The 17,750-nt window shown below is 37.6% G+C and overlaps 1 long non-coding RNA gene across 1 annotated transcript; it reads left to right on the forward strand.

Moving 5' to 3' along the window:
* Nucleotides 1-9,017: 9,017 nt before the first annotated feature.
* Nucleotides 9,018-10,378, forward strand: LOC107819733 (uncharacterized). The gene is made up of 2 exons (XR_012706173.1): nt 9,018-9,326; nt 10,090-10,378. It is a non-coding gene; the product is annotated as an uncharacterized LOC107819733 (long non-coding RNA).
* The last annotated feature ends 7,372 nt before the right edge of the window (nt 10,379-17,750 follow it).

A 17,750-nucleotide genomic window follows, 5' to 3' on the forward strand; every position in this document is an offset into this window, starting at 1 on the left:
AAGCCATAAAGCTCTAGACTTTTGTTTCCAATATGCTTCTTCATCTCTGTAGGCTTGTCCTAATTCCTTACGTAGTAGTTTCAGCTTATTAAGATTGAAATTAACAGTATCATTTTTTAGTTCAGTTATTCTATCTTTAATACCTTGAATTCGCTTCTTCGAATTTTCCTTTCCCCCTTTTAGCCAAGCTAACAATGATACTCTACACTTCTTAATTTTAAAACTAACTTTTGATTGTTTAAAACCCCCTGAGTAACTATTTCAAGACTTCTTTATAATATTGTTCACAACTTCCTTCTTGTTCTATCTCTTGTCAAAGTAAAATCTTTTTTTTTTCTTTTAATAGTGCTAGGCTTCATGTTCATTAATAAATCATTATGATCAAAAGCCTCCGTTTCCAAGTGAGTAACATATGCTAGATTAAATTCTAGTCTCCATCCTTGGGAGGCTATAACTCTATCAAGTCGTTCTTGAATAATACCATCATTTTCTCTAAAGCACCACGAGGTCCATGGATTTCCATTAAAACCTAAATCTGCAGCTCCAACATTCCATAAAAAATCTTTAAAATCTCTAAAAGTTGTTTCTCTAATCCCACCTCCCAACTTTTCAGAATTATCAATAATAACATTAAAATATCCAGCCATTATCCACAATGAACCCCCAATAATTAGATTTACTGATAAGTTCTTGCATTTGACTTTTACGAATAGCTTTATCAGTACTTAAATATACAAATGCACACTAATATTTATAATCCGATAAAGTATCTTGCACGTAAGTTTCAATATAATATGAAGATGAGTTAGTTTGACATACCTGAACATCGTTGTTCCAAAACAAGCATATTCCTCTAGATAATCCTATGGGATCCACTATAATAGCATGCTCCATATTCAGTTGTTTTTGCTTTTATAACATTAGCCAAAAACAATAGTTCCTCTTCTTTTATCCTCCGCAATCTCCTCCAGTACTGTAACCTCTCAATTAGGTTGTTATCATATAAATTCAATCCATCTTTTTCTTTAATACCATCATATATTTCCATATTCCTAGCCAAACGTTTCCATTGCTTTTTACTGTTTTCTCCAATTTTAACACCTTTATACTTCTTATCGGTAGGAGCAAATTGTTCCACCATATCAAAAGTCAAAGATTGTTATTTATCTTGTAAGTGAATTTTAGGATAACTTAGCAGAATACCTGGAGATATATTTTCTCTGTCTTGCACTTTACTGTCTTTGAGATGTGCATCTTTATTTGAAGGGGAATTTGCTAATTTCAAACTTTGTTCCATCCTTTTATTGTAATTTTCAATTGTTTCTTCATCAATAATATCACCAAAGCCCATATGTGATAACAAGAACAAACTCCTCGCCTCTCTTCCCCCTATTGAATCGTCGAACATGTTTTCATCGAATGGTACCTGCAAGTTCAATTCTTTCGTCTCTTCATCAGATTTCTTTTCTCGTTCTCCCTACTTTATTGAAACCATAGACTCAAAACAGTTTGCTCCAATAAGTTTTGTTGCTTCATAATCCGCTTTTCCAATCGAACTCATAATTTTATTTCCTTTTGATCCATTATATGTCTAACCTCAAGAACAGTTTTTTCCCTACTGGCTGGGTAGCAGTCAAATCAGCACCCTCATCAAGATGTATTAGACTTTTACTATTTCCTTCACCATTTCTGCCCACGATTTGTGTCGGGTTACAATTTCTAACCATAGTATTACCTTCTTTGTTAGTGGTCCCTCCTTGACGTCTCAAATATTCAGAGGAAATTGAACCCAACTACAAAATCTGAAGGCAAGTTACGGGAATCGTTCCCATTTACATTGGTGAAAACCCAGTTCTAAATTAAAAATAAAAATAATTTTTTTTTGAGAAGATACATTAATGATAATTCGAAAATCGAAGCAAAATCCTAAAATCATGAGTAGCTTCCATAAAATTTGCTTTAAAATCAGTTAGATTTTGATCAAAACTAGCTCAAAAGAGCTCGCGTTCTTTGAAGAAAGAGAGACAGAGGGAGAGGGAGAAAGCATTTGTATAGAGACTGATAAGATTTAAACATTCTGGAAGAATTTCATCAATGTTCATCGCCCGAGCTTTGTGTTTTTCGAAGACACAGATTGGTCGGGGTGGGTGGGGTTTTTTTTGGGGGGGGGGGGGTTCAAAGAGAGTAGATAGTATTTGGAAAGTGAAGGAGTTTTTTTTTTTTAAAACCATTTCATGCGTTTGAAAAATGTCAGAAACACTTACTTTGCACTTTTTGTGTCTATATGACACATTTGAGATGCAGTTAGAGTGCTCGAATTGAATGGACTTAAAGATTGATTGTCTAATTGAAAAGTACTGACAATTTTAAGGGTCCAGCGATTTATTTTGCTGTAATTTAAAAAGCACGTTTGAGCAACAATTAATATTTGATCAAATTTTTAAAAAATACTTCTAAGTAAAAGTATTTTTGAAAAGAAGTTGCTTTTTTTTATAATCAAAAATTGCTTCTACTTCTAATTAAAAATACTTTTTCATTCAAAAAGTTTTGCCAAACACCTTAACTTTGAAAAAACATATTGGCCAAACGAAAAACACTTTTGGCCAAAAAAGAAGCTTGGCCAAACTGTTTATTACTCTAATTCTTTAAAAACATATTTATTCTTTTATTTAAATTTTAGTTTTACATAATTTGTTAAATAACTTTAAAATACCTTTTCCATAAATCATGACTACAAATACAAATTACATATGGGTGCTTGCGTAGTTCGTGGATTTGCACTTTGGCTAATGGCCTAATGGTCATGTAGCAGAAGAAGAGAATCATGAGATTTTAAGTTTAAATTTCAACAAGGGAATCAAAATACTAAATGAGTTCATTTTATCTAAGTTTTGATCAGTAGATGTATGGGTCAAAATCTATCTCTAAAATACTTAAGTAAGGATAGCATTAGCGAAACATTCTCAGTCCGCCACGTGTCGAAGTGGTTTAAGGAACAATGAAGGCCGTGGTCGAAGAGTCAGCAAGGACTGAGGTCGAGGAGTCATCAAGGATCGAGACCGAGATCGAATACTCTTGACAGAGTTATAACGACTAGTTTCAAGATAGGACATTAAAAAGAATATTCTAGTGGATATTCTCTGCACATGTACTATTAGGGTTTCTAAGAACATGTTCCCTATAAATAAAAAAGGACATAATGATAGGAAACATGAGATATTCACTTGTAAAATACACTTTGACTTTATAAAGAGAATCTGGTCTTATTACATACATACAAAAATAATCTTTTCACTAAGATTCTTGTCCACATTTTTCCACTGGATTCGAGAATAACTCGAATATTTGAAGGCTTATCCATCGTTCATCATTGTCAAAAAGAACATCCACAAATTTCATCCTTTCTCGGGTGACTCATTTCTTTTATTTACATAAATATCATTTATTGTTATTCATCACTACTTAATGCTACATTACTTTTGTTTGGGTAATTGAATATTGTCATTATTGTGCACCATCGTAATCTTTGGAATAGATCTACGTTCTATTTATCATAATACCGAGAAATTCGTCTTTAGTATATTTTTATTAACCAAGATTAACCTTTATTTACATAAATCTAATTAGTTGAACCAAAAATCTATATTTTTGCTCAAACAATTTAGCACCGTCTGTGGGAATTTCTTAGTTAATTTTTTAGTTTCCTTTATATCTACAGCTAACGCAAGTTACTAACCTCATAAACCCCAAGATCTTCTTCTCTCTTTGTACGTATAAAAACCTACATGGCAGGTAACCAAGGAGAAAGGACAAAAGTAACAAGCAATTTCCCTAACAACCTCATGAATGCTATCAACGCGAGCTGTGAAACAGTAGGAGAGGACGTGACACCCACAACCTCCCTTAGGCACGAGAGATCGCCACCCCCAATTGTAGCATAACAAAACCCAATGGAAATGGGGCCTCCACGTCCGTAGAAGAAGGAATGCCATCAGTTGTGAAAAAGCTCCTCGAAGCATGGCTAACCGATACGCTAGTGAGCATGCTCAACAAGCCCACTTCAGGCACGACTACAAAAATCGCAAGAGCTATCACAATACAATGAGCAGATGAAAAGAGCAACCGACCAAGCCTTCCGACAACATGTATAACTCATAATTTTACTAACAGTGCAGGTGATAGCGCCCTCGCTGCAGTTCTAATGAGGATATAGGAAATGAAAAATGAAAATAAAGCACTCCGAGACCAGATGAAAGAACACCAAGAACGAGTCGATAATATACCGGGCACTCCTAAGTTGTTGCCAAAAAAGGATGCCGGCAGATTCGTAGAGCAGCCGCATGCCATACCAAAAACCTTCAAAATGCTTCCATACCTTAGGATATATGATAGAACAACTGATCCCAAAGATCATGTGACCCATTATCTCACCGTCGTGAAAAGCAACGACCTCACCCAGGAACAAATGTCCTCTTTTTTGCTGACAAAGTTTGGTGAAACCCTTACGTGAGGGGCATTAACATGGTACTTACAGCTACCAGCCCGCTCCATAGAAACTTTCGAGAAAATGGCTGATAAGTTCGTAACTGCACATGTTAGAGCCAAGAAGGCCGAAACAAGAGTAAACGACATATTCGCTATCAAGAAATCCTTGGGAGATGGACTAAGGGACTTCCTCGCCCGATTTAACAGGGTGAGGAAAATAGGAAATGGATCAGCCACGATCAAAGAAAAGAAATTACCAGTCAAATGGAGAGCAGGCTTGAATTTCTTGAAAAACTTGGCCAATCACGGATCCCTACGATGTGAGGGAGGAGTCGTTCAACCCAGTCAGAAATATGAGTGACCAGAGTAGGAGGTTGGCCGTTGGCTGCAAAAGAGAAAAGTAAAAACATCAAAATTCGAAACCAAAAATGAATGCAGAAAGAAACAGGGCACTCACGAATGTAGTTCCAAGCTTCAGGAAAGCCGTTGACATTGGCCACGACGTCCTCGGTCCTGACGTAGAAGAAGTTAAGCTAGAACTAACGATTGGATTTGTCGTCCATCTTTACTACCAAACATTTGCCTCCTCGGTGGTGAAGGTTCAGCATTGTCCCCCTATAAAAGCCAGGGGCGAATAGATGTATCAAGTGCCGTAGTGTCAGCTCGACCCCGGCCAGCTCGACGAATTTGGTTAGCATCTTAATCACCTTGTAGACGTACAGTGCAAGCTGAGCCGGAAAAATGCCGTAATGACGACAAAATTCCTCCACTAGCGAGTGGAGGGGGAGAGAATAGCCGATGTGGAAAGGGTAGGCATAAAGAGCTCAGTACCCAGGACAATAGTATACTAGGTCCCCCTCAGCCGAGATCAACTCAACGTGGTTTGGAAGGCCGAATTTGGCCTTAAGTTCCGCCAATTCCTTAGGCGTCATCGTTGATTTAAAGACTACAAGCGCGGCGTCCAGTACTTTAGTAAGGTCGGACCTGGATTTAGGATTATGCAGGATTATTTTCTTCACTGACGGGAAGGTTTCATCCTCAACAATGGTAAAAATGCTCTCTCCATGGGAGAGGAACACCACTGCCAAGGGAGCAACACGACTCCTCTCACTAACATGAGAAGATACGTTAGACATTATTCAACGTAGTGGAGGATACTGACAAATGAAAGGGAATGAAGAACAATATAGGTCAATGAAACAGAGAAAAGAAATTCGAAAAAGAAGAGAGCAAGAAAAAGGTATGGTGTTTCGAAGTGTTAGAGGGTTTAAACTCCAAAATCAGGTTCAAGGATCTCTATTTATAAAAGTCATGACACCAAAATCGAAAACGGTTCATCATGATTGGCACCAGAACCGAAGTAGAAGGTATAATCAAAGGTCGCGCGCGAAACGAAGTGACGCATTGGGAATATGCGTCATAATGACGTATGGCATCATGACGTCATCTTAACCCCGTGGCCCATAGAGGGCCACGTCGCCTGCTCGCCGCAACAACCACGACCCGTGTAGTCCGCTTGATTAGCTCGACCACCAATAACATGATCCGCTCATCGAACCCGCCCGCGAAGTCGGCCTCAATAAGAGGAGGAACTAACTGTATGGGTCAAAATCTATCTCTAAAATACTTAAGTTCCCAGGCCGCCACGTGTCGAAGTGGTTTAAGGAACAATGAAGGTCGTGGTCGAAGAGTCAACAAGGACTGAGGTCGAGGAGTCATCAAGGATCGAGGTCGAGGTCGAGGTCTAATACCCATGACATAGTTATAACGTCTAGTTTCAAGATAGGACATTAAAGAGAATATTCTAGTGGATATTCTCTGCACATGTACTATTAGGGTTTCTAGGAACATGTTCCCTATAAATAGAAATAGATACAATGATAGGGGACATGAGATATTCACTTGTAAAATACACTTTGACTTTATAGAGAGAATCTAGTCTTATTAGAGGCATGTAAAAATAATCTTTTCACTAAGATTCTTGTCCACATTTTCCCACTGGATTCGAGAATAACTCGAATATTCAAAGGCTTATTCATCGTTCATCATTGTCAGAAAGAACATCCACTGATTTCATTCTTTCTCGGGTGACTCATTCGTTTTATTTACATAAATGTCATTTATTGTTATTTATCACTACTTAATGCTACATTACTTTTGTTTGGGGTCCTTAAATATTGTCATTATAGTGCACCATCGTAATCTTCGGAATAGATCTACGTGATATTTATCATAATATTGAGAATTTCGTCTTTAGGATATTATTATTAACTAAGATTAGCCCTTATTTGCATAAATCTAATTAGTTGAACCAAGATTTATATTTTTGGTCAAACATGAGTAGAGTTATATGATATTTTTGATGATGAGATAACAAATAGTACTCGATAAACTAATTTAGGTGCGAGCAAACTGACTCGAACAACACAAAATAATAAATTAAACTACTTATGAGACTAATATAAGCATTCCCAAGTTCCAAGTCAATATAATTATCACTTTCGGACATACAGTATTAGATATGGGAAATGGAGTTTTCCACCTGCCAAATATTGACTGTGACTATTGTCTTGTAAGTAACGTATGGGAAAAACCTTTGTCGGCAAAAATTTAATGTTCTTTTTGGTTTCTTATTTTGGTAACCTTCAGTTCTCTTAAAATATAGTAGTATAGATTATCCTGCAGAAAACTATTGTATATAATGTTTTCCCTGTGCCGCTGTGCGAGGTTTCTGTTAACTGAAAATTGGTGTGGGGGTAGAAATAGACTTTTATTTTTCATCTTCAGTAAAAAATAATGGCCTTGTTGTTAGAATATAGGATCACAGAAAGTAAGCAGAAAGTCTGAGGCGTGAAAATTACTTAACTGAAAGAGATACATGGTTGTTCTCTCATGACGTACGCAACAAAACCTATGTGTATCCTACAAATTAAATTTCTTAATTGGGCACTTATTGGAGAAGATCACTAGTATTTATATATGTTCCGAATAATACGCATATGACTTTTTTAATAAAAGAAAATTAATTTTATCAATAAATTTTTGTAAGACAACTTTGTTTGTTCCCTTGATTCTTCTTCTGAATTGTTCTCCGTGATTCATATTTCTCCTGAGTCCCTTGGATGTATTTGACATGCATATTACTTCATGAATAGATATACTTATATCTTTTATTCAAGATTTAAGTTTAAAATTTAAATTAAACTGAATATTCTGCTATAGATAGAAATAAAAATAAAAGGAGTTCAGAGATTAACCTTAATTTGGAGTTACTTGGAGAAATTCTACACAGAATTAGCTAGCGTTTGACCATAGATTTTCAATTCTTTTTTGAAAAATTTAATTTGGGCGAAATTTGGTTTGAAGATGAAAATGTGTTTGGACATCATTTTCAAAACATATTTCCCAAATTTATTTTGGAAAATACATGAAACATGACTTATACTCACAAGTTCTAAAAATTATCACAAATACCCAACAGTACCATTATCAATAACATTTATTATATTATTGCAAACTATAGTCCTGAACATAAATAAATTTGATACAAAATTATTATTTTTATAATGAATTACATGATACACTATCAGATGACCGAGAAGTCGAAGCAACATTGTTACAAAATAATAAATGGTGGGCTCTTTTATAAAATATAAAAGTTTGGGGCAATTTTAAAAAATATAATAGTGATATTTTGACCCAAAACTAGCTATTGAGCTGTTTTTGGGATTTGAGATTTGAGATTTTGCCAAAATATAAGCAAAATTTATGGCCAAACATGTGTTTGCCAAATAAAACCCAAATTTATTTTGAAAAAATCTACTGTCAAACGGATCCTTAAAGTCTTCAAATGGTTTTTGGGCTACTGATCTGGTACTTAATTCCCACCAACATAACAAACTACTCAACACTTGTACGTTGAGGTTGCGTGAAATTTTAGGTGAAGCAGAATTTCTAGAAGTACGTTTTAATGTCGATTGTCCATCTCGTGCTAGAATATAATTGTCTGATGAATGACTAAAATTGATCGTGTGTAAAAATTATTGAGTGTACAAATAAAGTCCTAGAATAAAATTTGATATGATTTTTTTTTTATTATACTCACTACAAGAAATAATGATATTCTTAATGATACGAGACATCTTAAAAAAAAAAATTATTAACTCATATAAATAACGAACAAGCTGAATTTATAGCAAAAATGCAATGAAATAAATTAATTGTGTCACCTAAAAATCCAAATAAAGGTGGGGGCAAAAGAAATAATAGTGCTGCAACTACTATTGTACTTGAAATAGAGTAGCAAGTTCATTGCATGAGCTCGAGGTTTTTACGGTAAATCTCGAGTGCAGAAAACAAAAAAAAAGTTGTCTCTAAAATTATTAACGTGTCGAGAGGTCTAAAGAGTTGGTTCCCCATTGAAAAACGAAATTAAATGCAAGTGACCAATGCAATAAATACCCTATGAATAAATAGGCACCGAATTAGTTGGCCTTTTCACCTATACATATATCTCACTTCTGCACCTTTCCCAATCATGCCTAGAACCAAACAACACAAAGTGTCAATGGAGAGAATAAGTGTTTTTGTTACCCTTTTTATTGTGTTGATTGTAGTAGGAAAAGAAATGCATAATGTTAGTGCAGATAGCCCTTATGCTTGTTGGGGTGGCTGTTACAATCAATGTATTATATTGAGTTTTCAAGCTGGTACTATACCAAACAACAATAATCCTTGTTACGTGCAGTGTTTAAGCAAGTGCATTCCTCGTTCTGCTGCTGAATACCAAAATTACTGCAAGATTGGTTGTTCTTTGGAACTCTGTGTTCCCACTCGCTCTGGTATAAATTTTCGTTTACGATTCACCCTCTACTTTAATTTGCACATATTCGTTTTCGTTAGAGTCCCACATTGGTTGAGAGTGTGTGAAATAGTGAAAGATTGTCTCGTTATAAGTCATTATTATTGGACAATCATTAACTAGTTTTCGAGATTGAGTTAAAGTCTAATTTCTATTTTATTAATTTCTTAACCACGTCACTTATTCTTTAGACTCAATTAATTCCTATTCTTTATTTATCCAATGTTGGGCTCTTTTTATATGAATCAGTAATGGGGGTTCACAACTTGAACAAGGTACACCAATTTTCCCTAGCTATCCCTTTCTAGCTATTCTACGTCTTTGAAAGGTGAGATACCCCAGCCTGAGAATGCAGAAGCGATAAATTAATTAAAGTCTCACGTTATTAGGCAATCTTTACTTCTTTTGACGTTTAGTTAGGGTTAAAGTCTGATTAGGGGAAAACTGAACATGTGGCGAATTATTAACATATTATTTGGGATTTGCAAATTTGGTAGCAATCACTGTCTAGATCCATGCAGTAGTAGTTGGCTGTTTTTCAATTTGATTGTAACCATTTGATGGCAACGTATCCGAAAATGGAATTTAAGTGTATAGTTAAGTTATATAAGCTAATACGTTCATTACTAATTTTTATCAAGTTATCAATCAATTACAATTATATGAATTTATTGATTATAGAAACATTCTTTTACACCATTCAGTGTAGTGAAATTTCATTTAATTCTTTTTTTATTTGGCAGATGCGGGTGCAGATCTGGATAAATGCTTTGGCAATTGCGGAAACGTTTGTAGGGCTTAGAAATATCTATTACCATTTACCACAATATGTGCTATTGGATGTGGTCTCACCTTTTTTTCCCAATCTTTTACCTAATAAATAAATAAATGGTTCTTTGTAGTTCGCAATTCAAGTGAAACTGAAGAGTTTGATTAGTGCTGTATTTGTTTACTCCCTTTCTGTCATTTTCCTCCTTTTCCTTCAATTATCTTTGATCAGTTACGAATTGGAAAACTTCAAGTTATCTACCACCTACTTCTTCTCCCTGACAATGCACTGCTTTTATTTTGAACACAACCAATAGGAATTCAACAAAGATATCTTGTTGTTTTACGAATCCTCGATTGGAAGAAGAAAACAAACAAAAGACTGCCACACGCTCTTTTGGCTGGCAAGTTACCTTCGCCTAGCTATTTCATCTATAAATATTTTAATTTGCATACATACGACATTCAAAGCCAAAACAAGTCCCTATGAACCTCGTACGTCCTTGAAATTCCAAAGCAATGAGGAAAGAAGCATACAATCAATGGGTTCAACTAAACCAACATATGTCAACTTTAAATTCGTAACTGTACATATATATATGATGGTTCCATAATAAAAAGTAAAATTTATACTCAACAAATTTAAATTATGAATTCGTCCCAAGACCATGACCAGGCTATTATTAAAATATATCCTAGTCCTTGGGCACGCGCGTTGCGCGTCTATCCCATATCGTGTGTAAAACGCTTTGAATCATGACTGTATTTGTAAGAAAAAAGACTGCACTTAAAAAATCATAACAATTTAAATATTTAAGCTAAAAAAAAATAAAAGAAGAAGATAAAATATATGAACGGTAAATGTTAGCTCTAAACAATTATTATATGACTGGAAGTTAAAGAGCTTAACTTTGTAAAGCGAAGAATTCATATACATGTACCCTACTAAATTCTTTGATAATCCCAAGTCAAATTTAATGTTATAAAACTAACTTTTGTTGTTAATATTTAAGTATTATTAATACAACTTTTAAGGGTATAAAAGTTCAATAATATTATAGGGTCATTTTGGTCTTTCACATTCAACTTTTGATTTTAATGCTTATAATATAACAAGTTTTTGGGAACCCATATTGATGAGTATAAAATTTAAAATATATATAATTAAAAGAATATTTGAGTTAAAAAATTAAAATTAAAAATAAAATTTTAAATTATTAAAAAAATATAAATATGATCCTATTTAGCTCACTCAAACAATAATCAGGTGAAACCGAAGAGTTTGATTAGTGCTGTATTTGTTTACTCCCTTTCTGTCATTTTCCTCTTTTTCTAAAGTTTCCTTCAATTATCTCTGATCAATAAAGTAAATTTTATACGCATCAAATTTAAATTATGAATTATCAATGTAATAACCAGGCTATTCTTAAAAAATATCCTAACAATTCATCAGCTAGATCATGATGTCTAATTCAGAAAAGTCTGTAAACAATTTTTTTTTCTTAATTACGACGTACGTATATAGCGCCTTCCTTTTATATCAAACCAAAAAGTTTACACAGTTTAGAGGAAGACCGTCCACCTCGCCTCTATAGAATAATTTGTAACTTTATGTATGGCCAAACAAGCAACACTACAACACCCTTGTATGGGTTAAAATCAGACCAAGGAAATTCGGCATGCAGAGATGATTATCATGAGTGATTTGCAAATCAACACGGGCAGTTTGGCCGAGATCGACCAGTGATCAACAGAACGAGCCGCTGAGCGGTTCATCAGGGCCGAGGTCGAGCAGCATAGATAGAAGTAACGACTAGTTTTGTTTTGAGATCTTCAGAAGGAATATTCTATTGAATATTCTCTTTGTTTGTACTTTTTAGAATTCTTTGGGAATATTCCATATAAATAGTATGAGAGATAAGGCAAAAGGCATGTAATATTCCATAGGATAAGAACTTTTTTGAAAAGCAAGCGCCCCAGATAAATACAAAGAACAACTTTATGAAGTGATTCGATCTTTTTGGATTATCCATTGTCATTTTCACCAGATCCGAGAAAGTACTCACTACTTTTGTTATATTCTTGTCATTCATCACTATTAGAGAAATGAATCATCCACCTCATTCAATATTGAGTGAATCTTCCTCTTTATTTACATTTAGTGCCATTTATTGCTATTTAATATATAATACTTGTAACATACTATTACATTCAACGCATTTAATACAAACGCATTAAATTCGTTTCTTCACTGCCCACTTTTTTCACACCATTAATCTAAGATCTGTAGTTATTAGCTTTAACTATGATTAACTCCCCTTAATAACTGATTAATTAATTTAACCAAATATTATCATTTTTTTTGTCAAACAATTTGGCGCCGTCTGTGGGGATTTCCGAATCAAAGTCTTAGTTCCGTTCAGATCTAAAAGAAAACAACGCAAAACTTTGTCTTTTCTTGCGTGCATAAGTTTAACATGGTAGGTAATGGAGAAGAAAGGATGAATGCATTAGCCAGCCTTACTACGAACCTCTTAAACACCATGAACGAGGTCACGGAAACAGATGTTGAGGATGTGACGCCAAACGCCTCCCCCAGGCGGAGTGGTTCACCCCTTCCACACGGCAGCATTACAACCTCACTGGAAAAAGGGGCCTCTACGTCCACAATGGAAGAGGCACCACCAATGGTGAAAAAGCTGCTCGAAGCGTGGTTGATGAACACGCTAACCAGCATCCTCGACAAACCCGCCCAAAGGGCGAACAGAGAGAATGTGAGAGTTTGCGTCACACCATTGACAGATGAACAACACAACCCTCTTCCGGTAACAGGTATTACTCACGACGTTAATAATGCAGGTGTCGACACCCTCACGACCATTTTGAGGAAGATGGAAGAGATGGAGAATGAGAACAAACTGCTCCGTGACCAAATGAAAGAGCACCAAGAAAGGGTAGACAAAATACCAGGCGCCCCAAAACTCTTACCAAAAAGGGACGCCGATTGGTTCATTGAGCAGCCATACTGTGACGAAGCTGCACCACACGCCATACCCAAAACCTTCAAAATGCCGTCGTACCTAAAAATATATGACGGTACGACGGACCTTGAGGATCATGTGACCCACTACGTTACCGTACTAAAAGGCAATGACCTCGCTAAAGAACAAGTGTCTTCCATATTGCTGAAAAAGTTTGGTGAAACCCTCACAAGGGGAGAACTAACTTGGTACTCACAGCTGCCTGCACGCTCCATAGAGACGTTCGAATAAATGGCCGACAAGTTTGTAACCGCCCATTATGGGGCTAAGAAAATAGAGGCAATGGTGAATGACATATTCGCCATTAAACAGTCACCCGGTGAAGGGTTGAGAGACTTCCTCGCCCGATTCAACCGTATGAGGATGACCTTACCAAATGTATCAGAAGGAATGGCAGTAGCGGCTCTTCAGAATGGATTAAACAAGAGCGGCTCAAGGGCGACTAGAAAATTATTTAGCCAACTTATGAAATATCCCCCGACCACTTGGGACGAGATACACAATGCCTACTGCACCGAAGTACGAGCTGACGAAGACGACCTCAATGGGCCAATTCAACGGTTGACCTCAGTGCAAATAGAATCCAGGAAAGATCGGAGAAACGATAACAGAAGGGACCATGCAGGTCCGCAACCCAACAGTGAAAGGCATCAACCATATGTTAGAGCCGCCATCATACCACTTCCCTGCCACAGAGACGGCCCATCTAGGCCGCAAACAGGGACTCACCGAAGCGAGAAAGGTATGCCCCCTTACGATCTGCTCACAATTTCTGTGTTTTTCCCTCAGAAATAGTCTACGCCCTGGAGAAGCTCGGCCCAAAAGTGAAGTGGCCGCAGAAGATGAGATCCGACCCAAACACCAGAAAGTCAAACGCCCTCTGCAAATTCCACCAGGAACAGGGTCACAAAATCGAGGACCGCATCGCTCTAAGGCAAGAGGTCGTGAATATGCTTCACCAAGGACATCTGAAAGAACTTTTGAGCGACCGAGGAAGGGCAAACTTTGCTCGAGGACGCGAACAACACCAAGATCCACCAAAACCGCATTCTCTAGCTCGAACCATCCAAATGATCAAAGGAGGGGGCGACGGCGCGTCAATCAACATCGTAAAATTCACGACCACCCCACAATTTGAAACGGTCAATCACTCACGAAAGGTACGATGAACTCAAAGAAAGTATTATCTTCGATAACTCAGATACCCACGATTGGGTCTTTCTTCACTATGATGCCCTTGTTATTACTTTATGCATTTTATATATCGATGTGAAATGTATTATGGTCGATGATGGAAGCGGCACATGCATTATCCACCCTCGAGTTCTCGCACAAATGAAACTCAAGGATAGGATAGTGCCACACTGCATCATACTGACGGGTTTTAACAATGCAGTTGAACGGACGTCCGGAGAAATTGTGCTACCTGTCCTGGCCGGCGGCGTCACTTTGGAGACCACATTCCGCATCATGAATCAAGACACGGCATATAACGCCATTATTGGATACACACCATGAAAACTGTCCCCTCCAGCTTATACCAAGTCATCAAATTTCCCACCCTTTGGGGGGTGTTCAGCATCTGAGGAGAGCAACGCACTTCCCAAAAATGCTATCGCATCACCAAAGACTGCACATACACCCATCAATTGAAGGGCAAAGCCGATGAGGCATAGCAATTAACAAGATCGAGGTAGGGTAGTGACGAAGAGAAAGATGCCATCAGGTACCCCAAAATCATAGAGGCCATGGGATCAACCGTAGAGGATCTTGACCCTGTACAACTCGACAAAGACGGCCATAACAAAAAGGCCTACATCGGTCATAAGCTTCAGGAGCCACATAAATTCCACCAATTTTTAGCTAACAATGCAGACTTGTTTGCCTTTTCCCATGCAGATATGCCGGGCATCCCGAAAGCGTTAGCGACACACAAGTTGAACGCCGACCCATTGTACCCCCAATGCAACAAGTTAGGCGGAAATTTAATTTCGCAATAGATGACGCAGTCCACGAGGAGGTTGAAAACCTGCTAGAAAATGGCTCTATCCGAGAATCAAAATACCCCCAATGGGTCGCCAACGTGGTCATGGTCAAAAAGAAGAACGGAAAATGGCGGATGTGCGTGAACTTCATGAATCTAAGCAAGCATGCCCTAAAGACTCATTCCTACTACCCTATATTTACCAGCTCACTGACGTAATGGCCGTGCACGAGTTATTAAGCTTCTTAAACACCTACTCGGGCTATAGCCAGATCCTCATGGAGGAAAAAGACCAGGAAAAGACCATCTTCATCACCCACCAGGAGATATTTTGCTACAGGGTGATGCCTTTCGGACAGAAAAAATGCAGGGGCGGTATATCAGAGGTTGGTGACAAAAATGTTCAAAGACCAACTCGGCAAAACCATAGAGGTATACATCGACGATATGTTGGTCAAGTTAAAAAGGAAAGAGGATCATATCGACCACTTGAAAGAGGCCTTCGACATACTCAGACGATATGGTATGATATTGAACCCCGAAAAGTGTGCCTTCGGCATAACCTCGGGAAGGTTCCTCGGCTTCTTAGTATCACAACGAGACATCGAGGTCAACCCCGACCAAATCAAAGCTATAGAAAGAATACTGGAGAACTTAACCGTAAGAAACAGGTACAGAAGTTGACCGGCCGTATAGCCGCCTTGTCGAGATTCATCTCACGGTGCCATAAATATTTTGGCGTACTCAAGAAGGACAATGGACTTCAATGGAACTTTGAGTGCGTCGATGCCTTGAAAGAGTTAAAGGCGTACCTATATTGACCCCCACTGCTCGCTAACGCGGAACCTGGAGAACGTCTCCTCATTTACATGGATGTGTCCGATGTGGCAGTGAGTGCGGTCTTCGTCCGAGAAAACAAAGGTACGCAATTACCCATCTATTATATTAGCAAAACCTTGGTTGATGCCGAGATGAGGTATCCACACCTCAAGAAGCTGGCCCTGGCTTTGGTCGTAGCTTCACGAAAGCTTAGACCTTATTTCCAGTGCCACCCCATCTCGGTGGTCATGACCTTTCCCATGATGAGTATTTTGCATAAACTCGAGCTGTCGGGCAGATTGGCCAAATGGGCCATAGAATTGAGCAAGCATGATATATCCTATCAGCTGCGAACAACGATAAAGTCGCAAGTGCTCTCCGACTTTGGCGCCGACTTCAGCACAAAAATTATGCCTGAAGTGGAAAAGGAAGCCGCCCGTACTTCCCCCAAAATACACGACCTATGGGTTTTGTATACCAATGGTGCCTCTAACGCGTCGGGGTCTGGACTGGGACTCGTGCTCAAAGTTCCAACATGCAAAGTAATTCGCCAGTCCATAAGATGCCCAGATATGACTTACAATGAGGCCGAGTATGAGAGGTGATTGCAAGACTTAAATTAGCACTCAAGTACGGAGCGAAGCGAGTCATCCTACGCTCTCAACCAATCCCCCAAAAATACACCCCAAGCCCCTCGGGACCCCGTTCAAATATACCAACAAGTTCCATAACATAACACAGACCTACTTGAGGCCTCAAATCACATCAAACAACATCAGAACGACGAATCGCACCTCAAGTCAAAATCTATGAACTTTGAACTTTCAAATTCTATATCTTGTGCCGAAACACATCAAATCAATCCGGAATAACTTCAAATTTTGCACACGAGTCATAAATGACATGATGGAGTTGTTTCAATTTTTAGAATCGGATTCCGTCCCCGATATCAAAAAGTCAACTCTCTGTTAAACTTTCCAAAAATCTTTTATTTTCCAACTTCCGCCAAAATGCACTGAATTGTCCTACGGACTTTCAAATCCAAATCCGGACACACAACGAACTCCGAAATCACCATACGAAGCTATTGACATCATCAAAATTCCATTCCGAGGTCACTTGCTCAAAAGTCAACTCTCCGGTCAACTCTTTCCATTTAAGATTCAAAATGAGAATTTTTCTTTAAATTGAATTCTGAATCTTCCGAAAACCAAACTCAACCACACACGCGGGTCATAATACATATTACGAAGCTTCTTGACACTTTAAGTCACTGAGCGGGGTGTTAATTCTTAATATGACAAGTCAGGTCGTTACATTATCCCCCTCTTAAACATACGTTCGTCCTCGAACGTGCCGAGAATTATTCCGACGATATTAGATTACTGAGTGCATTATTTCACACATACTCACGGGTGATTCTACATCACCGTAAAATTAACAGGGGTTCGACAACATCATTTTAGTGGAGATTATTTCTCTTATTCACACTTATAAGCCTTTAAGCCAATTCCTTATATTCCAAATAAATTTCAAATTCCCTACATCAAGACATAGTGTTAGTCTCAACCGACTGTAGCAATTTGTGACCATGCACACATCATACGTATGTCCGTAACCACATCTCTGGTCATAATAATTGTTTATAATCAATTTCAGCATCCTCAATTAATCTCATCTTAACCAAAATCTCATATCTAATTTTTCACAACACTGACAACAACACATGAGGCATGAAGATCTCATAGTTATTTACCCAAATTACCGAGTCATATTTAACGCCACCTGGACA

This window comes from Nicotiana tabacum, chromosome 23 (genome assembly GCF_000715075.1).
Source record: "Nicotiana tabacum cultivar K326 chromosome 23, ASM71507v2, whole genome shotgun sequence".
Taxonomy (NCBI): domain Eukaryota; kingdom Viridiplantae; phylum Streptophyta; class Magnoliopsida; order Solanales; family Solanaceae; genus Nicotiana; species Nicotiana tabacum.